Below are 27,627 nucleotides of genomic sequence, written 5' to 3' on the forward strand. Positions count from 1 at the left end.
ACAGCTAGGCGCATGCGCTTTGAGGGAAAGGAACTTAAATCTTGCTGCGGTGGAAGTGGGTGAGTCTTTGATTCTTTCTGCTTGCCCCGCCCCCCGTCGCTGAGCAGCGCTGCTAGGCCCCGCCCACCTCCTAGGCTTTCCAATAAGCCCGACTTCCCGCCCTGCCGTTGGCTGGAGCCTAGCCCCGTCCCGCCCTGTCGGCGATGCTGCAGCCCGTGGCTACTCGTGACCCCGCCTCAGCCCCTGGCGGGGGCAGCTCCCGCCCTGGCCTTACCCCAGGAAGGCTGCAGTGGCGGCTGAGCCCTGGCGGCTGCTCGCAGGCTCCAGGGCCTGGCTTGGGGCGACACGGGAGAGGTGGGCGCCCTTTGGCCTGGCCGGCTGCTCTCGCCCCGCCGTGGCTGAGCCAGCGCCCTGAGGAGAGGGCGCGGTGGTGGCGGCAAGACGGTGGCGCTTGAATGTGTGGCTTTGTAGTAATGAGATGCCGAGGGGCCAACCCAGATGTCGTCTCTCTGCAGTCCTGGTTCCTAGAAGGCGTGGGGATGCTCTTGCGAATAGTCTCCAGATTTAAACAATTAGGGACAGGAAACTGAGCACTCCTGGGGTAAATAGACTGTGGCTTTGGAATTCGCTTTGCTGGTTTGTCCGGAAGAGCCCAGCTTTGTGGACATTCAGGATACTTTGGAAAGCACATCTGGCATATGAAAGGCATTTTGTGAGCCGGGTTAGTTTAACTTGAAAACCAAAATATTCTGAACAGAATTTCCTTTATGCCCTTCTACTCCTGTCTTTCCCTTGTTCTTGTTTGACTTAATATAGCCTAACATTCTCACTAATCATTGTTCCTGAATACTGATGATCTGTAGGTGATAACTTGGGTCTACTTCTAGGCCTTTCACTTTTCAGAAAGAGCACGCTAGCTGCATCTTCAGTATGCCTTTACCTTGACAGATGGTGATACTGACCTTTGTTCCATTGAACTGACTAAACTTACATTAAAGTAAAACACTAATAAATGTAAACTCTTTACCACTCTCAGCTTTGTATGAAATATGCTAGCTTTCATGGCCCATATTCCAATCCACACAGAGCTAGCTTTAGCATGTTAAGGCAGCCTGCAAAACAATACTTTGCTTGCCCCATTGATGCAATGTAATAGTTTTCTGTCCACTCTTACATCCCTAGGCACAGGTCTGGCCTAAGGATTTTGGGGACTGCCAGCAAGGTAAATTCTTTAGATACTCTGCAGTTATAACTGAATCATTTTACAAAAGAAGTTTATGTTTGTAAAATATTTTAATTCCCCAAGCCTCCAGATGCAGACGTGAGGCCCAGTGGCTTGTTCCTTTCAAACCTAGTGAATGGTTTACATCCATTTTATGTTGTCAGGGCTGTGCTCAAGGGAAAAGCCTATTAGAAGTGTGTTTATACTTAATAAATGAAAGCTGATATTTTTCTTTCTATTTTTAGTTTCATCAAAATAGGGAGCCTGCTGCTGTGAACTTTGTGGATCTCCTTATTCTAAAGCAGTGGCTTTCAACCCTGTTGCATTTGAGGTTGAAACCCTAAAATGTTTCAAATGGACATGTTGACCCCTTTGGAAATCTTAGATGTAGTCTGCAGCCCTGAGGTTGAAAACCACTGTTCAATGGTAACAACAACCTTTTGCGGAATCCTTAGATATAGTCTGCAGACCCCAGATTGAAAACCACTGCTGTAAAGTGCAGAGGGAAGCAGCACCATGGTAATAATCATTCTTGGCATATATTTAGCACTTTTCCCCCATAGATCGCAAAGTATTTTACAAAGGTGGGTAAATATTATCTTGATTTTTACAGATGGAGACACTGAGGAACAGAGAAGTGGCTTACTTAGGGCTTGTACACACTAGCCTTTGTCGGTATAACTTATGTTGCTCAGGGGTGTGAAAAAGCTATCCTCCTGATGGATGTAAGTTACACCAATTTAATTACTAGTGTGGTAACCAGACCTTCTCCCGCCAACATAACTACCGCTGTGACAGGATCCCTGGTGTGCAGTCTGGGACTGTGGGACCACTGTGCCCCCTAAACTCTCTCCAGCCTGGGCTGTCTCTCACAACCCCTTGGCAGCAAACCCATGTGATCGCTCAGCACAACCGCATGTGGAGCTAGGTTGCATGAGTGCTTCCAGAGCCACTCATGAATCACACTGAGAAAGGCACCAGAGCCAAGACCCCCCCAGCTCCCCACACTGTATCTCAGGAATATACCATCTTGCACTGCTCAAGATGGGCAGTGCAGATTTATTAATGAGGTCACTACTTCATCAATGGAAAGTGGCTATACATCAGCCTTTGCAAAACCTGAGCAGATTTGCCAAATGCTTCATACAAACTCACTGGTAAAGATAAACAGTAAAACAAATGTATTGACTACAAAACATAGATATTAAGTGATAGGCAAAATGTCAGACTTAGTTACCAAAAGAAATAAAATATAAGCACTCAATCTAAACTCTCAACCCTATTAGACTGGGCAACAACTAGACTAAGTGGTTTTTTTCACCCCACTGGATATTGCCGTCCTTAATATACAGATTTGTCCGTTAAATTTGTGCCGGTCCCCTCTGTTGGAGTCTTCAGTCTTCTCAGTGTCTTTGTTGCTTGCAGCATAGGTGGGGGGCAGGAGGAAAGGCCCAGCATGTGGCCTCTGTTTCATAACCTTAGTCCAACAGTGCTCGGGGAGCACAAGTCCAAGCATATTCTGGGGACATTGCTGAGTCTCCAGGCAAAGTTGAGCAATTCCCCTATGTGGCTTCATGTAGGTGAATCAATGAATTATAGCTCCCTTGCTGGACAATGGTTGTTGATGGGTTGTTTAACACCCCACCCAGATGTTGGTTACTTTCCTTGCTGTTGCCTCTGGGGAGATAATATCTGGCTGATTCCCCAATTTACAGCATATTTTACTGTCAACCTTTCAACACAATTCTCCTAACTTCATATGCATTAGTGATATACATATATGGATAGAGAAAGGACTTTCAGCAGATCATAACCTTTCCCCTGATACCTTACAAGGCATGCTTTATATGTAATGTCACAATTATATACAGATGAGGAATATGGGGGGTTACTGGGTGCTCTCCCAAGATACAGAATGTCACAACCGTGTCTCACAGAGGCGGATTTATTATGCTGACTGGAAAGCTCTCTCCCATCGGCAGAGAGTATCTGCAGTAGCAGCCCTGCAGCTGCACTGCTGTAGTGATTCTAGCGTAGACTAGCTCTTAATGTCACGCAGCAAGTCACCGGCAGAGGAAAAACAGAACTCTGGTCTCAGTCTGGTGCTCTTTTCACTGGACTATGCTGCCTTGCAATAGAGAGGAGGGGCAGTGTGGAGAAGAGAAGGCTGTGAAATAGCAGCATCCTGTTCCAGACTATACTGTCATCAATAGCCCTTCTCCTGCTGACTAACTGAGCTGAGATAGGGGTTTGGGTGTGGAGTGGAATAAGGGAAGGGCTGCTCCATCAGGCATGTTTTCCTTTTAGAATGACATAATCTGAGCTGGAATATCCTTTGGAAGTTAATGCTGCTCCCTACGCACGACCTTCCTCCCAACTAGCGTTCAGGGAGCTGGAATGCAGGTGGCAGATGGGAACACCGTGGCAGCACAGCAACTGAGACAGCACTGATGCCAGGCCTGGGGAGCATGGATGTAAAGGGAATTTTTCACCATATATTTTTTTCCCTTCTGATCTCAGATCTATGGGAGGTTTGAAGACCGTATTCCCTTGCACCAGTGCCATCAGATCAGCCCCTCTCAAGGTAGCTAAGCTGCATGACTAGAAATACCATATGATTTTTGTAGTGTCATCCTCCCCCTCCCTTTAATATCTAAAGAGAATATGGGGTTCATGTTAAAAATATTGTTGGCTTTCCAGTTATGAAGAACCTTAAGGTCATTGTAAAAATATTGCATTGGGGGCCTGCAGCTTTTAAAAGGGATGTATAATCAGCTTTGATCTTTAGAAATGACTTGTATTAAAAACAAAAACATAAATTTTAAAAATTCCATAACTTGGTTGTATTACTTAAAAAAGTAAGGGTCTTTGCCCCACGGATGGATTGTGGAATGTTTTGCTGTGTAAAATGCAGTGGAGACAAAATTGTAGACTAATGGAAGGAGGAGACAATGTTGTAGAATAATGCTTTTTATCAGACATGGCAAAAAGTCCAGAGGTCATTTTAATAGACAAGACTTAGGTAATTGATAAGATTTTATAATTTAATTTGAAGAGCATTCAGTACCAATCCCCAGATCATCTTGCACATTGTACTGTATGAGAATTACATTTTACTTTCCCACCTGTACTGTAATCCTAAATCCCACATGGCCCTTCAGTTTACCTTATTTTCCTTCCCCCTACTCATAATAAGTATTTCCAGTCTCCTCATGTTGTGTTCAGTCCATGTGGGCTATGATGCAGCGTTGAAAGTAGTTATATACATTTTCTTCAAATTGAATGTGAGCTATCAGGTAAAATGAATTTTTATACCATTACCTAGTGCTCTTGGGACAATTTGAAGGTAATAAGCAGCTTGTTACAAGACAGTAATTGTGGCTTTTTAGTACATTTGATCACTCATTCTTTCTGGAATAAAAATCCAAACCCCATTAATCCAACCCACAGTTGTAAGGACAAAAGTGTCATAAACCCCAATCCTGCAGTGAGCTGTTTGTGGACTGAGACCATATTTTGTAGGAAAAGTTTAGACTCTTACTATAAATCAAATATGCAATTGAAACTACTTTGTTGCTAATGGAGGAATGTATAGCTTCGTGAGGTAAGATAACACTGAATTACTAAAAACTTCGAACTAAGGCATAACTAGACCCCTAAAGTCCCAACCCTACAAGGTGATTCACAAGTGGGGACTCCTGTTGAAGCAGAAGGCAACTTATGGTAGGTGAGGAATTGCTACACAATCTTAAAAAATCAAACAAACATGCAGTTACATTGTATTATCTTTTAGGGATTTATGGGGCAGGGCCAGTGTTTACCCACACAGCCTTTTTCCATGTAGTCAAAAGTTTAATTTTTAGTAAACTTGGTAAAGAGAAGATGATGGAAGACTACAAAGCCAATGTTAAACTTCCTGCAGCTGAATTTATAACGTGACTCTACTCTGAAAAAGACTCCTGTAAAGATGGCATCATGGGATTCCATATTTACTGTGTCTCAGTTCCAGGGCAAAGACCCACACAAGTGGAATAGGATGGAGGTTCATTCATAGACTCTAGGGCCAGAAGGGACCATCATGATTTAGTCTGACCTCCCCAGTCCTACAAACACAGCATGTACTCATGTTAACTCATTTGAGTGGCCTCATAAGAGGCAATAAGACTATGCATATATCAGGGGTCCCTCCCCACTCTGAACTCTAGGGTACAGATGTGGGGACCCGCATGAAAGACCCCCTAAGCTTATTTCTACCATCTTAGGTTAAAAACTTTCCCAAGGCACAAATTCTTCGTTGTCCTTGGACAGGATTGTTACCACCACCAAGTGAGTTAGACAAAGATTCAGGAAAAGGACCACTTGGAGTTCCTGTTTCCTCAAAATATCCCCCCAAGACCCTTTACCCCCTTTCCTGGGGAGGCTTGAGAATAATATACCAACCAAACAAGGTGAGCACAGACCAGACCCTCGGGAGACTAAGGGGGGATATGATAGAGGTATATAAAATCATGAGTGGTGTGGAGAGAGTGAATAAGGAAAAGTTATTTACTTGTTCCCATAATATAAGAAACAGGGGCCACCAAATGAAATTAATGGGTAGCAGGTTTAAAACAAATAAAAGGAAGTTCTTCACTCAGTGCACAGTCAACCTGGAACTCCTTGCCTGAGGAGGTTGTGAAGGCTAGGACTATAACAGGGTTTAAAAGAGAACTGGATAAATTCATGGAGGTTAAGTCCATTAATGGCTATTAGCCAGGATGGGTAAGGAATGGTGTCCCTAGCCTCTGTTTGTCAGAGGGTGGAGATGGATGGCAGGAGAGAGATCATTAGATCATTACCTGTTAAGTTCTCTCTCTTTGGGGCACCTGGCATTGGCCACTGTTGGTAGACAGGATACTGGGCTGGATGGACCTTTGGTCTGACCCAGTATGGCCGTTCTTATGTTCTTTTGGAGTCTAAAAACCAATGAGGTTTTTAAAAACAGAACTTTATTATAAAGAAAAAGTAAAAGAAACACCTCTGTAAAATCAGGATGGAAGATAATTTTACAGGATAATAAGATTTAAAACACAGAGGATTCCCCTCTTGGCAAAACTTTAAAGTTACAAAGAACAGGAATAAACCTTCCTCTTAGCATAGGGAAAATTCACAAGCTAAATCAAAAGATAATCTAATGCATTTCCTTGCTTTACTTACAATTTTTGTAATCTAGATGCTTATTTCAGGTAGGGTTTTAGGAGAGGTTTTTTTTTTCTGCCCTGGTCTCTCTTTGTCCTGGAGAGAACAACAAAGAAAACACAAACAAAAAACCTCCCCCACAGATTTGAAAGGATCTTCTTCCCTTATTGGTCCTTTTGGTCAGGTGCCAACCAGGTTATTTGAGCTTCTTCACTCCTTACAGGTAAAGGAGGGATTTTATGCTACACTTAGCTGTATGTTTATGACAGCATATGTTGAAAGTTATGCATATGTCTTTGCAGAACCAGGATTTAGGTGTTACTTGTAACAATAGTAGGTTAAAAGTTGCCAGAAATAAATGTGGGGCCAGATGCTCAGTTGATGTATACCACTATGGACTTCAATGGAGCTACACTGATTGATGCCAGATGAGGATCTGGCATGTGATTTTTAAGTTAATATTGTCCCTTTAAAATTAACTCCTGAACTTTCTTTTGTATTTTGTGCCTGAATGCTGAATGGCTTGACTGGGCCCTAATGTTTCTCTAAATAGTTCCTCTTTGAAAAGGTAATGATTTATCTTTCTAATCAGAATATATCATAGCCCCTATTTTCTTGTGCAAATTTTTGCTTATAATTGTGTCTTTTCAGATAATGAAGAACATTTTAATTGTGAAAGCTGAGGAGATTTAAAAGATTGTTCACAGTAATTCTTTCCTGAAAAAGAGACTTTCAGTGGGAGGTTAGGATCCTTTTCCAAACAAAAGGTTCTGCTACTGTAATTTACCTTCAGTGTTTTTTGCTCTTGGAGAGATAAATGTGTTACCTCATTTTAGTTTTATTATACATGAAAGGACAAAGACTCATACTCGTGAGAAATGGAACATGGTTGAATCTTAGTGCGTGGTGGGTGAGATCATCTGTACCTGCTAATGACCTTTTTCGCTGTTGAATCAGCATGAAGGGATTTTATACCATCCTTGAGCTTGCTGAGGGTAGCCAAAGCTTTGTAGATCAAAGTCCTGTATTGCTACATTCCCCCCTCCTCCCACACACACACCCCTCTCCTAATTTATAAAATTTCTTCATTATCCAGGATTCTTAAAAAGGTGTTCAGCCCTGTGTTTTGGCTGTCACACTGTATCATGTATAGTATCAGAAGGGTCTACACTATGTGGAGTGAAATGACAAAACCTTGAGCTAGCATTATCCTTTTATATGATCTACAAGGAAAAGGACAAAACAGATAAATATAGTATCATTGGGAATCTTGTCTAGACTCTGCACCCTTCACAAATGTGACTTGGTTTTCCACTGCCATAAACCAATTGTTTGTTTGTTTTGCCTGGGCCATGAATAGATTACTGATAACAAAAGCACTGTATGTGTGAGACAAAAATTCAGGGTATGTTCAGAGGCTCAAAATAATTGTTATTTATGAAGGATTTTACATTATTATGTTTTTCTCAAGATGTAGCCATGTTTTCATAATGAACAGTCTGTGGACAATATTATTTTAAAAGCTACAATTAATTAATAGTAGCAAACTAGCAAACGCATCCTTGCATTTCTAGGAAAAAACCTACTTTAACAATTTATAAATGAATTAATTCCGTTCTAATTCTTATGTTACTTTCTGCTAAAGAACTTTGCAATTGTGAAACAATTAATATGATGCTGTGTGGAAAAATTGGCCATGCTTGAAACAACTTAAAAAACAGATTAGTTACAAAACTCCTGGGTGCACAAGCGCACACACAGACGCACAAACACACACAGCCAGTTGTTAAACATTTCTCTCTTTATTTTGCTCAGTTGGCTGAGTGCCACTTCTTCATGACTGATGTTTCTTACCAGATAAAATTTAGATCCAACCACCTATTAAATAATTATGGAAGTGTGATCTGTTGTTACAGCTTAAACTGGATGGTAAATACAGGTGACTAATCCATTTAGGAAAGACAGGTTGTGTCCTTCTATTCCAAAAGAGGAATTGTAGAGGATTTACAAGGGAGATCGCAGTAGCATTCTGATTTTCTGCCACACATGCTAGTCTGATGTTTAGAGAGTGATATCCCCAGAGAGGTGTGTGAAAAATGATGGTTGCATTGAATCAGGCAACAGGTCAGTACAGGCCAATGTTTCCTTATCAGAAATAACTCACTTTTCCAAAGCTTTTGGATTATGTTTTCAGTTTAAGTATTACTAACATAATCCAAATTAATTTTGACATTACTTTTAAAAATGGGTGTTTGGGGGGGGAAATGTCTTTATAATGGTGGGGTTTTTTTTAAAGAGTAGTAATGAATGTAAAAGAAAAGTAACCAAGATGTAGAATAGTTAGAATAGCTATTATGTATTTATTTAAGTTTTCTGCTGTAAAAAAGATTAAGCTGTTTTGGGGGAAGAGGCCATGACTAAACTTTAAAAAGTAGAAGCTTTCCAGGTGATTAGTCCTTAGAAGTTATTGCCAGCCCAGTTTGGGGAAAAAAATCAATTGTTTATCAATCAGTTATGTTGTCAGAAGCTGGGAATGAGCAGCAGGGGATGGATTACTTGATGATTACCTGTTCTGTTCATTCCCTCTGGAGCACCTGGTATTGGCCACTGTCGGTAGACAGGTTTCAGAGTAACAGCCGTGTTAGTCTGTATTCGCAAAAAGAAAAGGAGTACTTGTGGCACCTTAGAGACTAACCAATTTATTTGAGCACAAGCTTTCGTGAGCTACAGCTCACTTCATCGGATGCATACTGTGGAAACTGCAGAAGACGTTATATATATTATCATACACATTGTAAGGAGAGTGATCACTTTAGATAAGCTATTACCAGCAGGAGAGTGGGGTGGGAGGAGGTATTGTTTCATGGTCTCTGTGTATATAATGTCTTCTGCAGTTTCCACAGTATGCATCCGATGAAGTGAGCTGTAGCTCACGAAAGCTTATGCTCAAATAAATTGGTAGTCTCTAAGGTGCCACAAGTACTCCTTTTCTTTTTGTCGGTAGACAGGGTACTAGGCTAGATGGACCATGACTCAGTATTGACCGTTCTTATTCTTGGAATCAGTTTTTGCATATATACAATATGAAATGTCTACTGAGTCCAGATTTGCATGTTATTTATGGAACAATGATCTAATGTAAATACACAGTATTGATGTTTCCTCATTACATGGATGTGGTTTTACATTGCTCTTTCACTGTGCAGTCCCAAAATTGCAGATTTTTTCAACTAAGAAACAATGGAAATACACACTGAAATAAGTCAAGAGTCTGACGAATATCTTCAAACCTGGATGCCTAAAGCTAGTCTCCTGTATCTGTATTTGGACACTAAATAAGTGGCCTGAATTTCAAAAGCACTAAGCTCCTAGCAGGTCCTACTGAAGTCAGCCCAGGACAATTAAATCCAAAAATTTACATCAATGTAACGTTGATGTTGTAATTTAAGTAATTCAAAAGTCAGGAAATACAAAAATGAATTGTGGCTCCGCTGACATCTGGCAAAACTCCCACTGACTACAGTGAGGACAGGATTTCACCTCAAATTCTCATAGCAGCCTTAACTTGCCATGTTGGCTAGCCTCTCTTCATTTCATTGAGACAATGGGATTCACACTTACCTAAGAAATGCATTATCAAACCCATAGACTACTTTGGATTCAGTGTATCCCTTGATGTACAATGGTCCAAATTCTCTGAGATATTCACAAATAACTTAAAGGAGAGGTAGCTTGAATGTGTAAGTGAAATGTGGCTAAGATCACTATGAAAACTATAACTTTGACATTTCCTCATACTGGAGTATTTAAGAGGAAAACTAAGGTTAATGTCACCTTTTGTATTTAAGTTCAATTTTTAATATTTTGATGTTCCTATTTATTATTTGTTTTATTTTTGCTTATTTGATGTGAAGGAATTTATTTCATACACTTCCTTCATCCACATTAAATAATACTGAGGATAGGACACTCAGAGACCGTGACTTGGTTTTCCTGCTAAGCTGGGCCAATTAAAACAAAACACATTTTAATGAAGCCAAATGCAAGGTTATATACCTCTAGGACCAAAGAATGTATGGCTGCTTGTGGGGACCATATTCTAGAAAGCCACAATTCTGAAAAGGATCCAGGGGTCAACAACTGAACATGAACTTGCAGTGCAATGCTGTGGCTAAACGGGCTAATGTGATTCTTGGATGTATTATAAACATGGGAGCAGTGAGTAGGATAGTGATTTATTCCTCTTTATATATTGGTCTGACCAATACTGGAATATCTTGTCCAGTTCTGGTGTTTACATTTTTAAAAGAATGTTGAAAAATTGGAGTGGGGACAGTGAAGAGTGCAAAAGATGATCCAAGAGCTGGAAAAAATGCCTGACAGTGAGAGACTGAAAGAGTTTAATCTCTTCTAGCATATTACAAAGAAGATGTATAAGTACCTTCATGAGCAGAAAATGAGGTACTAAAGGGTGTTTTAACCTAATGGAAAAAGGCATAACAAATCAATGGCTAGAAGTTAAAACCAGACAAACTCAAATTAGAAATAAGGCACAACATTTTAACAGTGAAGATGATTAACCACTGGAACAAACTATCTTGGGATGTTGTGGATTCTTCATCTTCAAGTCAAGACTGGATGCCTGTCTGGAAAACATGCTCTTAGACAAGTTATTGGGTCAATACAGGAGTAACTGATGATCTAATATTCCATTTTAGCATTAAAAATTTATGAGCGTATGGACAGCGGTGGATATCATAGGCTGGGGGAGGCTGTTCCTTCCCAAAGAGCCTGGCGTGGCCCTGTGCACTCTCTGCCCTTAGGCCCCCTTCTGCAGTTCCCGGCGCTCTGCCCTGGCCCAGGCTGGTAGGGGCTGACCAGCCTGCCACAGGGACTCGGGGCTGCTGGCACTGGGGCCATGCTGCCCACCTGGCACTCAGGCCACACTGCCCAGCTGCCAGGTGCTCTGGGTCTGAAGGTGCTGCAGTCGTGCTGCCCGATGCACCAGGACGTGGGTGCTATGTCCGTTCTGCCTGGCTATCCGGTGTACCAGGGCTGGGGGGGCTATGGCTGTGCCGTCTGGCGCGGGGGGGTCATGGTGGGGGTGCTCTGGGCTCCTTTGGGGGATAGGGAGGGGTGGGGTCTCAGGCGTAAGGGGAGGGGCCAGGGGCTAGCCTCTCCCAACGGCCAGGTCACCAGCCGCCCACGTATGAGTGCTACCTGTAGCTTTTAGCTAACCAATATTACACCACAAGTGGATGCTAGTAAGAAAAAAAACACCAATAATTTTAGATTGTAGTTTCTTTAAAAGGATGGGAGATACAGTACATGTGCAAGTTCTTCAGGTGCTGTTAATGGAGCTAAGGCAATTTAAATAAATGGGACTAGGCCAATTAACAGCAACTAAGGATCTAGACCAGTGATGCTCAACTCCCCACCCGTGGGCCGTTTGTGACACAATCAGCACACAGCTGCCGTTCATGTATGGCCCTGAGGAAGTCACAGGTAGTATATATATTGTTTGTGTATATATATATATATTGGCTCACATAACACAGAGAGAGCTGTATATGTGGCCCACAATGGTAAACAGGTTGAGAACCGCTGATCTAAACCCATATTTATATCTGACAATATGCATTATTATGATTTATGTTGTTTTTATTGAGTGCTACAGGAGTATGTAGCACTTGAAATCATTCATCCACTCCTGCGGATTTCCTGAAAAATGTCATACCATCTGCAGCGGTGCTGGAAAATTGCAGGTGCTATTCATGTTTCTTTGTCTCTATTGCATTTGTGCGGCTGCCAAGATACCCAACCACACATCAGGAAGCCCGGGTTTCTGCGGTACACATTCAGCTCTGATGAGGTGGGTGGACATGGAAGGGGAAAAGAATGCAAGGATGGGGAACTAGAGAGAAAGAAGCAGGTGCAAGGCAAGGGTGGAGAAATTGCAAACAGCAGTGATGGAAGACAAGAGACAAGGAAAAGTTAAAGTGGGTGTCAGAAAGCATTGGCAACCACACAAGGCAGAAGAAAAGTGAGGAAAAAGAGAGTGAAAAAATTTACCATAATATGAGAAAAAATAAATAGGAAAGGAAATTGGAAGACAAATAGCAACAACAGAAAGAGAATCTTAGCACTCACATGGCTGGGAAAGGGGCAGGCTGTAGGTTATTAACAGGACAGACAGCATCTTTGGATAGGATAGCCCACTCCTTTCCTAAGGCACGCAAAGAATTGCCAGAAGTGTTCCATCCATTTTTGATCTGAAAAGAAAGGTCTCAAAACGTCACTTGAAATGTTACAGTCTTGATTTGCATGGTGGTTTCCCAAAGGCCTTGTGTAACTTGTTTAGAAAAAGAGAACAATCGTGCACAATGTAATTGGGCAAGACTAAATGACAGGAAAAGAGCTATTGCAAGACATAAAGTAACCAAGCAGCAGAGGCTGGTTGAGGATAATGCCCACAGATACTACCATAAAACAAAGCCAAAATAAAATTAACAAGAAATGATCTTAACTCGAGAATCGTTCATAATTTAAAAGTCCAGTAAAACAGTGCTCTGAACCTAAGAATATTCATGAAAGGCTGACAGAGTAAATCAACGAGATACTTCTTTCACAGTCAGGATGTTTGGCTGACTGCCCATGAGGTGAAATAGTTTCCCCAAGGGACAGAGCTAGAAAAGAAATCAGGAGATGCAGGAAAAATATGCTAGAAAGGAGCCAGCTCTGAAGCACATAGATCTTATCCTGTCTAGCCCAACCTGCATGTTCCTAAAGATCTTCACCTTTAGGGCAATGAAGCTGGTCACAACATTATTCTAAACAGGACCAAAAAAAAACCCCAACCCCCCTAGGTAAACGTTCCCAAAATAAACATACAGAAAATTAGATGTCATTGATAGATCAGCTGATTTCCCCCTCCCCCCCCTTTCCAGTTGGAGTCAGCAGCTGCTTTCATAGCCGACAAACATGTTTGCTGACATTCCCCCACTTGTAAAATGCCACTGGTGTCTCGGTCAGTATCAACAAAGCCAGACTCTGCAGCAGGGAAACTGCAGCCTGAGCTGAGAACAGGATCAAGCTTGCGGACCCTGTCAGGAAAGCAGCAGGACCTACAAGAGGGCTTCCAGACAAACGCAACAGGCTTTCTGAAGGGGTGGGTGTGTTTCTCATTTGTCTTGTGCTGCTGCATTCAGGTGAGGCTAGAAACCCCAGAGCAGCAGGCAGCAAGTACAGATCTGTTGTTTTGCAGACCCCAAGGCTCTGAGGTGCCCTATCTGAACCCAGACAACTGAGTGTGACCAATGGGGAGAAACCACCAGACTATGGGGACGTCTAGGTCTAGTGGCACATGGAGCTGGGGGTTCCCAGTGCTAGCAGGTCCCTGCAACCCCCCAGTGTTGGACTGCAGGCGGGCCCAGTCCCTCCAAGGAGGAGAGTGGGCGTCGCGCATGCGCCGGTGGAAGCCCAGCGCTCTCCTGGGGTCCATGTAAGTTTGCTCCCAGGACTCTGGTCCCTTCTTTTCCAGCAGTGATGTTCTGGGCACATCGCTTCATCGGCTCCACCACGCTGCCGCTCTTCTCCCCCGCCTGGGGAGATGCGGTCACTGGTGTCTCCCGCGGCCCAGGCCGTCTTTGTGGCTCTCTTTCTCTTTGTCATTGTGTTAATTCTCTATGTGGTTCTCTGGTACATTTGCAGGGACGTCGACAGCGACTACATCTGAATACAGATCCAGTGGGATGGGATGAGCGCTGGGACCCGAGCCTGGCAAGGTAACGCATGCACAGAGGCATAGACAGCCTCTTGCTTTCGCTCAGGGTTGTGGAAAAGGGGGGTTATCTGCAAATAGGCAATTGCAGCATTTGTGATTTGAGAGCAATCGCTAGCTGAAAACCTCACCCCAAACAAACGTATTGTAATTGACAAGATATGGGTAAACAATACCCCTGAGATGTCACAGAAAAATAACAACCTTGGTTTGCTTCTTCCTGGCTAATGGTATTTTTTCCCTTCTTCTTTTTCCCCTTTGAACTATGAGATGCCTTTACCTGCTTTGATACTGATTTAACACAAAAAGGCATAACTTATTTAATACAAGTTTTTGTAAAGTGTGCAGTAACTTCTATTCACAATTCAGGGATTTCAGACTTAAGGGGCATTAACCAGAGCTGCTTTGGGGTGTGGTTGATACAGGATGTGTGTTAATTTCCTCTTGTCTGATTTGATTTTGTAAAAACAGAAAAATCCCATGCAGATCTCAAGTCGTTTGTGGAGGAAGGGGCTGATTCTAGCATAGTCTTGATCCATACAGTTAATTTGCAGGTTAGTTTAGTAACCTCAAAATTTGGCTGATTTATACCTTATCTCTAATATATTTAGTCTTTCCCCACCCCTTCCATGGAGTACAATGCTGTGTAAACATCATCATCATAGGTTTCAGAGTAACAGCTGTGTTAGTCTGTATTCGCAAAAAGAAAAGGAGTACTTGTGGCACCTTAGAGACTAACCAATTTATTTGATCATGAGCTTTCGTGAGCTACAGCTCACTTCATCGGATGCATGCCGTGGAAACTGCAGCAGACTTTATTTATACACAGAGAATATGAAAAAATACCTCCTCCCACCCCACTGTCCTGCTGGTAATAGCTTATCTAAAGTGATCATCAGGTGGGCCATTTCCAGCACAAATCCAGGTTTTCTCACCCTCCACCCCCCCACACAAATTCACTCTCCTGCTGGAAAACCTGGATTTGTGCTGGAAATGGCCCACCTGATGATCACTTTAGATAAGCTATTACCAGCAGGACAGTGGGGTGGGAGGAGGTATTTTTTCATATTCTCTGTGTATAAATAAAGTCTGCTGCAGTTTCCACGGCATGCATCCGATGAAGTGAGCTGTAGCTCATGAAAGCTCATGATCAAATAAATTGGTTAGTCTCTAAGGTGCCACAAGTACTCATCATCATCATCATAATAAATATTTTAAATACAGAAGAGATCATGGATTGTGGAGTTATTTTGTTGCTCAACGAACTTCACAGAAAAGAAAAATTAAATATAAAATAGTAGTTTCCATTGTTAAGGCAAAAACAGGTAGTCTCTTGTTTTATTCCATCTGGATTCCTTTTGGAGTTTCCTAATGATCTGATTATCCTTTCTCAGTCTGAGTGATAGTGGGAACAAGTGGCCACTTTCGGGGATAATTAATTGCTATAGCCTGATGAATTTTCTTTTGCTAAAATGTATTTTGAAGCTGCAATTTTATTAATAGTCTAAAAAGTTTTCTGTATAGCAATGCCCACTGTCAGTGATAGTCTGTTAAACTCAGGTGGCTGATATTGTCACACCTGAAATGCTATGGTCCATACACCTGTCATGACTTACATATAGAAGGCATATGTTTTAATTAACACAATGTTGTTTTTATTTTTTGGATTTCCCTGAGGAAATCTTGATAAACAGTTCCTTAAATTATTTTCCTTATTGATACTTTTAGCGCTTATACCAGAATAGGAATATTAAAATACCCCCCATGCAACCTTTAAAACCTATTATCCCTGTATTGCTAACCAAATGTATATGGTAAGTATCAGTTGGACTATATGTGTGCTTTCTGTTAACTATATGCTTATGTGCTCTGCTGGATTGAGGCCAACATGTTCAGCAACTTGTAGGGGGCTGAACACTTTCTGGTCCCAATCCAGAGGGTTTCTAGCTTGAGCACCTCAAATTGATCTCAAATGCTGAGGTATAGCAGAAGAAGAAAGTTTCTGAGGAACTCAAGAATTAATTCATTTAGAACTTTATAAGTTAAAAACAACTCCTTAAATTTACCTGTAAATGGTTCAGAAAGATGTGCAAAACATGGGGCATAGATGTCACTTTGTCTCATGAGACTGTGCTGTTAATCAAGCAGCTCTGTTCTGCTGTAACTGTAGTTTCTGGATGATCTGAAGGTGTAATCACACACGGACCACACTGTACATACAGTAAGCCAGTCTGGAGACAACTAAAGGAAGCCATGTGAACATCACTCTTCAGGTCTTTTAAAGATCTTGGTAAGTTTCTCCATCAAAGGAAAGGAAGCAAGCTCCAGATATTTCAAATATTTTTTAAAAGGCAGAAAAATATTTATAATGCCATCTTTATACATCATAAAGGGCAAAACCAACTTAATTTTGTTCTTACTTTGCAGTTCACCTTTAAAAGTCCTGTTCTAGGATCACAGAACTTACCTGCATGTTTCTGGTCTATTCCATGTAGAGAAGACTGGTGACCTCTGAAAGGGGGTAGACAAACTGATACATGATATACAAAGTAAAAACGGCCTTAAGTGATATGGAGCACAGACACCTGCCCTCTTTTCTACCAAATTTTTAACTTTTCAGTGGTGATAAGTCAGGTGACACCAGCTGGTGAAGGATTAAAAAAAAAAAAAGGGGCCCAATGCCATGAAGTTAAATTTGAAACCCCTGCAACTCATACAGTGTGGAAGAAGTTTGTTTTTCCGCCTCAGATATGTTGCAAAACAATTTAAGGTTTGGAAAGCCCCAGACTTATCATAGAATCATATAATATCGGGGTTGGAAGGGACCTCAGGAGGTCAACAAGTGCAACTCCCTGCTCAAAGCAGGACCAATCCCCAACTAAATCATCCCAGCTAGGGCTTTGTCAAGCCTGACCTTAATAACCTCTAAGGAAGGAGATTCCACCACCTCCCTAGGTAACCCATTCCAGTGCTTCAGTGAAAAAGTTTTTCCAAATATCCAACCTAAACCTCTCCCACTGCAACTTGACCCCACGAAGACATTAGTCATCATATGGCAACTTTCAGTGACACCAAGTGTGAGCTAAATTTGAGCAGGTGCATCTAGACTTGGTATGATCAATGCTTCATTATCAGTTCCGTAGGCCATCTGGCCTTTGCTTTCCTCAGCTTTAAATTCAGAAGATGAGCCTAATCCTTAATTGAGCAAAATAAGCAAAGGTAAAAACTGAAAGTACAAACAGGATAAGTTGAGGCTGGCTTGTTAAGGTTGCTTTTTCCTGGGACACAAGCTGCTTTAATACATTCCTATCACACCCTAAACCTCTATCGGCCCTGTTTGTTTTAATGACTTTGTCAGAGGTATGTCACTGTAAGATGACTGAAATACTATATATTTAAGAGATGATGATAATGATATGGGTGTTTACACAATAATTGGCTTCTGTGGATGATTAAAGGTAGAAATGAACCCTCCATTTCCAGGAACATCATTCCCAGTCTATGACAAGACAAAAGGAGAAACGCTAAACCATAAAAAGAAGTCAAGCTTTTCTTGTCGTTTCATGGTTTGAAAGTTCCATGCTGAATTTCTATTGACAAACAATATCAGGTAAGACTTAATGTTGTTTTTTAGACATAGATGAATAATTGTTCAAGAGACTGGCCAATATGGGAGAGAACTTGCATTATTCAACAGATCTCCTGCTAAATTTTCATTCCTGGCCTGTAATTTTGCACATCTAAATGAGGTATTTGGGAATCTAATTTCCGAGTTAGATGCACATCTACAGGTGGCATTTGCAGGAGCAGTTTTGGTGGCCAGTTTTGAAATCTGGCCCTTGGTTTCAGTGAAGATTTCAGTGTCCTTTGTCAGAAGGTAATTGATTTTTGTGGTGTTGGGTGCACACGGTTTAAATCCCACAATTTGCATTTGTGCTATGGAAAGCTGTGCAGCTGCACAAATGGCACCCGTTTGCACAGATGTAGCAATCTTGCAAATTCTTGTTTATATTAATCCCAAGTGATGCAAGATTTAAATCTTACTGCACTTGATATATGTTCATGAACAAAATTGGGATGCAGTCTTCACAATTTGTGATATGAATCAAATTATGCAGTAAAAAGAAAGTACCATAAATCTCAGACTGTTCTGCCCAGAAAATGCCAAGGACGTGTATGACTTATACTTGTCACAGTGGCCAGACAACAAGATCAGACAAGGTGTCTCAACATTATTTAGAAAAGATGCATCTAGTTGATTAGTGATGTGCCACCACTTTAATTGCATCACTCATTGCACATCAGGAAATTGCTCACTACAGGAGGGACTTGACTGAAGGTAGCTCTGCTTAAGCAATCTGTTCACAACCCCAAAACACCAAAAAAGTAAATTAAAAAAAAAATCTGCTAATGAAGACTTTGTGGATGATGTAGTGGAGGCAAAGAACCTCTTCTTTATCTCATATGCAGCCACAGAATAATAGTCATGCCTGCCTGCTTGCCCTGGCCCCGCGCCGCTCCGGGAAGCGGCCGGCACCACATCCCTGAGGCCTCGGGCAGGGGAGGGGTGAGAGAGAAGTGGGCTCCACTTGTTTCCCTCGCCTGTGGGTACCTCCCCTGAATCTCTCGTTGGCAGCGGTACCCTGTTCCCGGCCAATGGGAGCTGCGGCGGGGGGGTGGGGGGCAGTGCCTGCAGGCGAGGACAGTGCACAGAGCCCTCGGCCCCCCCCCGCCCCCCCCTAGGGGCCGCAGGGACATGGTGCCGGCCGCTTCCTGGAACGGCATGGGGCCCATGGCGCCATGGGGGTGGCAATCCCACAGATCCGATCCAAAGCCCTGATGGGCCGGATCCGGCCCGCAGGCAGTAGTTTGCCCACCCCTGACTGATACTTGATATCATGTAGGGACCTGATATTGATAGAGTACATAGATAAATAGCCTGTGTCTGCTCCTTTGAAGCCAATAGCAAATCTTCCAGGCCCCTGTTCCTCATGACGACCAGCGATACTCTGGTGCAGGACTGAAGGTGGGGGGCAAAGGTGGCTGAATGATAGGTGTTAGTTAAGTCACTGGCATAAGTCAGAGCAGCTTCACGGGTGCTCTAAATGATGGATGCCTCAATGGCCTTTGAACTATTGTTGAAACATTTGGGGAATTCGTGGAGTGTAGCACACTCTGGCCAGGACTTCTTCTTTGGCATGACCTTAGCACACCCCCTGTATTGGAGACTACATCAGTTCTGTACAGGCTGGGGATTCCACTATGCTGCAGGAATCCACAGCTGACCAATCCAGCTAACTTTAAGGCTGCTTTATTGGGCCATTGCTTTATTGGGCTGAGCTGGGATTTTTCATGTGGAAGCAGGAGGACCATTGCTGCTGGTCCAAAGTCAGTGTCAATATCTTCATTGACCTTAATGGGAGCAGGGCTGGGTCCATGCTGTGCTTGTCAGAGGTTAGCCTTACTTAACTATAGATTTAATTACTTAGTCAGTTTGTGTCAAAACCTAAAGATGAACATTTGGTGGCATGGTTCTAGCTTATTTTTTTTTAAAATAAGCATTAAAAAAGTCTGGAACTAACATGAGATTTGACCCAACTCCCATTAATGGCAGTTCTGATGCGGTCACTATGTAATTTGTTCATTGATATATTCCCATGGGCTCTCTTGAAGAGTTTTGTTTTTAATCACCATTGAACTTTGACTGCTAGAGATATTGCAGGGCTGATTTTCATATTTTTCTTTCAGTTTACACTTTGTGCTTATTTGTTTAGTTGTCCAAAGTAATAGTCATCTAAATTCTAAACACAAACTAGCTAAGGGGCAGAATTTTTATCCTAGTTTATTGAATAAATAGAGTTAACCAAGTGTCTTTTAAAATGGCAAAACACCAAAAGCTATTTGATGTTTTATGAAATTATTGATTTTTCTCTTTAGGAGTCATTAATGTGCAACAAAAGAGGCGTATTTCTAAATATGAAAAAAAACTCTTAATTGTAGCCTGTTCTAATGTTAAGCCATATAAAGTTTGCTAGTGGCAACATAATATAAGCAAAACAAATAACACTGAATGTTATCTATGTAATTATCCTTGTTTTATTGCTGCATGTTGATACATCACACTTTAGACTGACTGTCCAGGTAGAATATTAAAATGTTTTCCTTGTAAAATTCACTCTGTGGTCTATTCATGCTCCACAGCATTTCAACTCAACTGCAAAGTGATTTATAATAGAGAGGAGGTGGGTGACCACCTTCAGGTCCTCAAGAAGAGCTCTGTGTAAGCTTGAAAGCTTTTGTCTTTCACCAACAGAGCCTGATCCAATAAAAGATATTACTTCACCCACCTTGTTTCATACCTTGGGACCAACATGGATACAACAACACTGGAAACAACATTATTTGTATGACTTTTTTTGTGCTGGCCCCACTAACGGATATGTAGGGATCTTTAACAGGAGGTCTGTCTTGTCAGTCTACCACCCAGTTCAATTACAGGACCTGTTATGCTTGTATTTCAGTTCAGACTTTGATATGACTGTTGTAAATTTCCACTGTCATTGTCACTGTCGTTGCTGGCTAAGTTTAAATAATGCATCAGAAATGTTTGAACATCACTAAGATGGCAGTAAGTATTTCAAACCTTTACATTCTTTAGATCAACAACTGTTGAATTTCTAAAATAAGTTACTTACCAGTGCCTAGTTAACAACCTATTCCTTGAAACAACACTGATGTCTTGTCGAGTGGGGAGGGGGGGCAGAAAGTTGTGTTCTTAACTTGCGTTAGCTACCAGGAGATAAAATCTTAATGGCAAGGCAGTCTGTAATTAGCAGGACAAGTTAGACTGACCTGCTAACTTTTGTGAAAACTACCTACAGCCTTGTTCTTACTAGGATTTTATCTCACACCAGCTAACTTGACTTAAGACCATATGTTCCGCCCTCTCGCCCATAACCCATCAAGCGAGGACAAGGCCTGACCAGTGCTTGAATTATGGGGGGAAAGTATGGGCAGCCCTGGATGTCAAGTGGCTTCCTTTAATTTAAACAGATGTGAGATAGCCTCTAAAAGTAGGGGCTGATCCTGCAGACCATTTGAATGTGGAATGCAGACTGATTTCAATGTAAATTTTGCATGTGAGGAACTTGTAAAATCAGACTGCATATTATATGCACTCTTCCTTGCTAAAAAGCACTTACTAATTATATACTAGGTATTTCTTGACTGTACATATTTTACTAGTACTACCGGTTGGAGTTCTCACAGAAACCTATGGGAAGTACTGTATATGGCTAAGTCCCATTGACTTTCAGTGAGAGATGAGTCCCTATCTCCCTTGAATATCCCAGCAGGATTGGAACATTTATAATCACCAGACAGAGCTAATGAATTAACTTAAAGCAGTAGTAGGTTATCATCTGTATGTGGACCAGCACTAGTGGGGGATAAGATACTTTGATAGTGGGGTTCACAGACATTTGCTGACAGCAGAGGAATGGTGAGTCTCAGGAATCTTGGGTTTAATTCCAGACTCTGGAGCAAAGTGAATTCCTGTCTCTTTTCCCCCCGGCTCCTCCTTTCTCAGGCTTCTCATCCCAGTCTCCTTGCCCAGCCATTTCCTCCCTGTAGCAAGCTTCACTTGGGGGCCAGCAGACCTGGTGGGCAGGCCAAGGCTCAACAGTCCCCCAGAGTCCTGAGATGGCCTTACCTAGAGGCCAAGTTAGGTGCCCCCCAGGTTCTCTCAGCCAGAGGTGGGGGAGAAAAAGGTAGCGGGATGGTCCTCCCGCTCCACAGGTCCCAACCCAGGGGGAAGGGGCGAGGGAGGAGTGTCTCAATCCCCTTTTGCTGACATGCCAGACCAGCCTGTCCTGGGCCACTTTCTACCTCCCCACTCTCTCTCCCCAAAGCCAGCAGAGAGTTCCCAATCAGGCCCAACAGTTTGGATAGTCAAATGGGTACTTCCCAGTTCACTTCTCAGTATCCAGTAGGGTCAGGCTCCCGGTCAGGTCTTACCCACTGCCCCGACCCTTCTCCTGTGGCTCTCTCTGTCTCAGAAGCTGTAAACTGGCTTCCTCCCTACAAAGCTTCTTCTTCACCCTCCTCCTGCCTCTTTCTTTCTTTTCTTGTTGTTTTATTGTGCAGCAGCCTCAGCATGTGAGGCTGTGACTGCCACCTACCGCAGCTTTTGCATAAGCAAAAATCTATATCCTCTCACCCAGCTCTGTATCCTTAGAAGAGCAAAGTAATGCCTTTTTTAATGCTACCCTGCTTTCCTGGTGCTCTCACCAATCCTTTCAGACTACATGCTTTCACCTTGAGGCAGCTCAGTTCTTCATAAAGAATCTATCTGTGTAATTCTTCCTTCATTGCCACAGCAAATGCTTAGCTGTTTCTTGGACTTTGAATGTGTTGCACAACCCATCTTTGTGCTTGTTTAGCAAGGCTGCCCGGAGGGGGGCAAGTGGGGCAGACAGGGCGGGGGCAATTTCGGCGGCAGCTCAATCGCTCTGCTTCAGTCTTCTGCGGCAATTCGGCGGCGGGTCCTCCTGTCCTCTTCTTTCTTCGACGGCACGACTTGGGTTTTTCTTTTTTTTTCCTTCGCCACTTGGGGCGGCAAAACTAACTTTCTTTTTATGGAAGGGGCCCCCGAAATTGCTTTGCCCCAGGCCCTCTGAATCCTCTGGGTGGCACTGTTGTTTAGTAAATATTAATTACCATTCAGATCACAGTGACCTGTTAGTACTCTAAATATAGTTACTTCTCTTCTTCTATCATAGTTATTAAGTGTACCATTAACCTCACGTTTTGGATAGATTTCATGGAACCTTTGCCTTTTTTTCTCTTTGGTCCATGGTTCTTCCATTCCTTCTTAAATTCTTTCTTAACGAAACTTTTGAAGTCCTGTTTACTCAGAGCGTTCTTTATATCAACCTCCTCATTTTGAAAGGCATTTTTCACTGCTTTATCTGCCATTTCATTGCCCAGTAACTTGACATGTGCCGGGATCCACATTACTACAGGTATACCTAATTGTACTATTTTCAGAGTTAAGAACAATATTCCATTGATTAAGTCATTCCTGCTTTCTGAGGCTCCCTTTCAAATCACCATTATGCGTGATAGAGTCCGATAGGATAGCAGTCAAAGTTGGACGTACATCCTTTATCCAGGTCAGTGCCAACAGTATGCCCACCAACTCCACACTCATAATGGCCACAAAATTGGACAGTTTCATAGATCTCTTAATTCCAAATTCAGGGATACAAAAGGCCATTCTGAGTCTACTTCTGTTATCATCTCTAGAGCTGTCAATATAGATTTGGCAATGTTGGCCTCATTTGTGATGTATAAACTCACACATTTTAGTCATCATATTTGATGGTCCTGCTCTTGCTTTTATTTTATCATACAACTCCAAATCCACTACTGGAGAGACAAACATACAGCTACAGTTTGATTTCCCATTACTAAACGTTTTAATTTCTTCCAGTCCTTCCTTTTCACCCAAGTCTTTTACCCACCTTTTGACCCTGTTATCTTGTGGGAGTCTGTGGCGTCCATTTAATTCTTGTCTACTTAATTCCCAACAGTCTTTGTATATTTGTTTAGCACTCCTATCTTCACTGGTTTCAGAGTAACAGCCGTGTTAGTCTGTATCCGCAAAAAGAAAAGGAGTACTTGTGGCACCTTAGAGACTAACCAATTTATTTGAGCATAAGCTTTTGTGAGCTACAGCTCACTTCTCACGGTTCCATTCTTTTTTTCCAGTCTTTTTTTTTGTGAAGAGCATTTTCCCCCTGCTTGACAGTCAGTCCCTTTTTAAGCAGTTCCTCCATTTGGCGCATGCTCTGCAGCTGCTCGGGGGGCAGAGCCCTCTTGCCCCAGAACTGCTCCATCACTCCCTTAGCCTTTGTGTGGGGTCTGTAAACCTCATCTCACTCCCTTCCAGCTGCTTGGCCCCAATCTTCTTCCCTCTTTGTGACTCCCTTGTCTGATCGGTCTCTCTTTCTGTCCTGTCCCTCCACTGCCCTTCAGTCACAACCGGCTCACACCCATTTTTCCAGTCCCCACTGGCTCCTTCTCCCCCTACCCCAGTTTCCTTGTTCCAATCTACTCTCCTCCCCATCACCTAGGTCTGGCTCTTGTCCCCTCTGCATTCGATTCAGGCAGCTTTTCTCCTCCAACTCCCTGGGCCTCGCGGGGAGGGGGGTCATTGAGAACACAGGAGAGGCAGGCTACCTGCTTTCAGTTCTAGTGCCTGGATCTGGAACCGGCATGACTCGAACCAGTCCAGAGCTGGAATTGCAGGAAAGTCCTGCTTATTCAGCCCTGGACTGGAGCGTGTCCATAGAATCTTTGAGGAATTGAGCTCTAGCAAGTCTCTACTGAGCATGTGCGAACTATGACTTTTCAAAGGTTTAAAATTTGGCCTAATTTGGGTGATTTTTTCCTCAGTGATGGCTAAAGGTGCATTCTTGACACACAGCCACCCTGCTGCTGAATTTCTAGTCCCTGCTCCAAAGCATGGGGTTGTTAAGGCTTTTAAAAATAAATACGTAAAACATTGCCAGAATATATATGCTATATTTATTATATGATTTAAGAATCTCCTGATTTCCCATTGAGCATATTTGTAGATTTGGTCAAAAGTTCCAAATGATGAATAAACTGAGCAATAGAATAAATTTATCAAGATGCACAGTTATTTTTTCACAAATCTGTTGGATCATAAAACCTTAGTCCCAAATCCTGGAAGGAGGATGGCTGCAGGGAAAAATGTTGCTTTGATCTTCTCACCCAGTCCAAACCTGTAAGGCGCTGCCTAGCTTCTTCTGAAATGCTGAGCACAAACTCTCCTGTTGATTTGAGTGGTGATTGATGGGCTCCGGGTCTTTCAGAAAGAGCTTGGTACCTCACAGGATCAACTCTATGGAAGTTGCATGAGCTCTGCACAAGGCACTGGGCATTTTTAATGGGGCTGATAGTTATTACAGTAAGAGACAGAGAATGAAGATTAGCCAGCAAAGAATTCCTTTGCTGAGTTTTATCTCCATTTATAGTAAAAAGCTAGAACTATGTTCTCTGTATCCTACAATCATACTCGTGAGATGGTGACCGTATCTGAATGTGTCCTGGATTGTATTGGCTATAGCACTTGGCTATCTTATGAAGTATTTAATTCACTAAGTGATTTTTGGTTAAAATATTACTGGTGTGTAACCAATAGTTGATTTCACAATTAATACTCCAAACTGCAACAGCTGTGTAAGGAAATGTCAGACACTTAGAGAATTTCTCATCTGTTCACAGATCTTCCACTTAAGAGGCCCTTTCCCTACAATGTACTGTGAACAGAAGGAGGCAGCGTAAATTCAAAAAACCACAAGGGTTTTACCTGATGGGATAAAAAGACAGTTCACCATTTTCATTCCTGTTACAACAGCTTCATTAGGCTTATTGCTGCTTCCTCTTATCGGACATAATTAGAAGTTTCATTAAGTAAAAGCATAGCAGAACCATACTAATATGCACTAGGCCTAACCCTGATGTCCTTGTGAAGTTCTCATTCTATCCCGCTCAGTCAAAACTTGCACCCTCCTATCTTCTCCTAAGCCTGCCCCCAGGAGCAATTATTTTGCATTTCACACTTTACGTACCCATGGGAGGGACAACTGAATTTTTCCCGAAGGATGGTCTTCTAGTGCTTCCACTGAACAAAACAGCACCTTAGCCTGGAAAAAAATGAGTCTTGTGTACTTCAGTACCCTTGTCATAAATTGCTAACTGAGAGGTTTTAATGTTTGAAATGGAGACTTGTTCGGCAGAGAGGAAGGTGACCTCTCTGTTAGCAGTTCTTGAATGCTAATGAGCTTATTTACTGTTCCTCTGAGGTAGTTTTAATGAAAATGAAAGAGGGGCCGGGTGGATTTCACTACTACGAAGAAATGGAGGTCAGGTTTTTGCAGTGATAGTACTCTGAGCATCCTGTCCAAAACACCCACTGAAGTGGCCGTGGGAGTTAATGAATACTCGAATGGCTATTAAAGCAGTCCATACTAGAGACCTGGATTAAAGGGATCAGTAGAACCATGAGACATCTTGTTTACACCATGTTGTCTATGCTCAGAGGGGGTCTGTTTAATGTACCTTAAGGTTTACATTACATTGACAGTCTCGGGGCTTTGGGTCATAATTCTGTAAAACTGTTTCCTAAGGGCTAGAGTGTACTGTGGCCTACATCCCCCCGGGAGGGAATGAGAAGTGAGACTTCTGTATGGGCTCCGCAGACTGAGCACAGGCTTACTCCCTCCACTGAACAGGTGCATGAAATGGAAGGACAGGAATAGGAGCAACCTTAGCTCCGTCATCAGCTTCCCAGGCAGCACAACTGAGCTGCTGCAGGAAGCGTCTAGTTTGCCACCGGTGCAGGCAAGCAGGAAGCAGGCAGTTGTAACTGGGGTGTGTCTCTGAGTCATAAAGCTTTCGGTGGTGGTGCACCTTACATTCCCACACCCCCCTTGTTCAAGGTCTGCTTGAAGTCACAATCTAGCTCTTAATAATACTTTAGAAACAAACCAGCTAATAAACATGGTTGGAAAAGATCATTCCACAAGGTAATTTGTGGGAACCTAGAACAAAGTGAGGAGGTTTATAAATGAAGAACCCATATAAAATTCACTTTAGCCATGGAGTAGGGACTATACACAAGATGAAGGCTTATATGTGTCTTTGAATTAGGACTATATTATCTAGTGCCTACATTTATTTTCTAGTGCTTCCCAGGGAATTTTTGTCTCATGGAAAAGCAATCGTAGAAGTTTATCATTTAATTATAAAAACGTCAATCTATGCAGATCTATCTGATGCAGTGCCTTTGGCTGATCCAGAGTCAGAAGGTTTAGAAAAGTCTTTGCCTTCTTGTTATACAGTTCCAAAAGCAAAGCTCGTGAATCTTTCAAAAATAAAAATCCGATGTAGATGTTTATACAATATTACAGATGGGAGACCTGTCTAGTATGGATGCAGGCTTTGAAATAAAGGCGGGATTGGACAGTAACACCTTTTTTACAGCTATTTTTTAAGCTACACGTATAATAATTCTATGTCACTTAGTTTTGACCGAAAATTTATTTTAACTCATCCCCAAAACTGCTATATCTATGGTGGATCACACTCCTCATACCTAATGTAAGATATATTAGAACAGATCATACCATCTACCTCTCTAGTCTGGCATCTGGCCTCTGGCATTGGTCAATATCTGTATTAGAATAGGGTGACTCCAGCCCTACTCTCCACATGCTCAGAGGGCCTCACCCTGACACTATTGAAGTTGTTGGCAAAGCTCCTATTGACCTTGATGCTGTAGGATCAGGCCCCTAATGTACAGGGCTCTAAGCCAATTATATAATGTTGTAAGACAAGAATTCCCCTTGCGACCAGC

The 27,627-nt window shown here is 42.4% G+C and overlaps 1 protein-coding gene across 6 annotated transcripts in view; it reads left to right on the plus strand.

Annotated features, from left to right (window-relative positions):
• IDS (iduronate 2-sulfatase) overlaps positions 1 to 27,627 on the plus strand; it is a 47,266-nt gene that overhangs the window by 847 nt on the left and 18,792 nt on the right. The window contains exons 1-4 of one of the 6 annotated variants that reach the window (XM_073358376.1): positions 3,760 to 3,806; positions 14,111 to 14,184; positions 14,652 to 14,734; positions 17,664 to 17,790. The gene's annotated coding sequence lies outside the window, so the exon portion shown is untranslated. Of the gene's footprint in view, positions 1 to 40; positions 60 to 3,556; positions 3,807 to 13,449; positions 13,569 to 14,110; positions 14,185 to 14,651; positions 14,735 to 17,663; positions 17,791 to 27,627 lie in introns of those variants that run through there. The other 5 variants (XM_073358378.1, XM_073358377.1, XM_073358380.1 and 2 more) reach the window with 5 other exon arrangements.

This window comes from Lepidochelys kempii, chromosome 9, assembly GCF_965140265.1.
Source record: "Lepidochelys kempii isolate rLepKem1 chromosome 9, rLepKem1.hap2, whole genome shotgun sequence".
Classification (NCBI taxonomy): Eukaryota; Metazoa; Chordata; order Testudines; family Cheloniidae; genus Lepidochelys; species Lepidochelys kempii.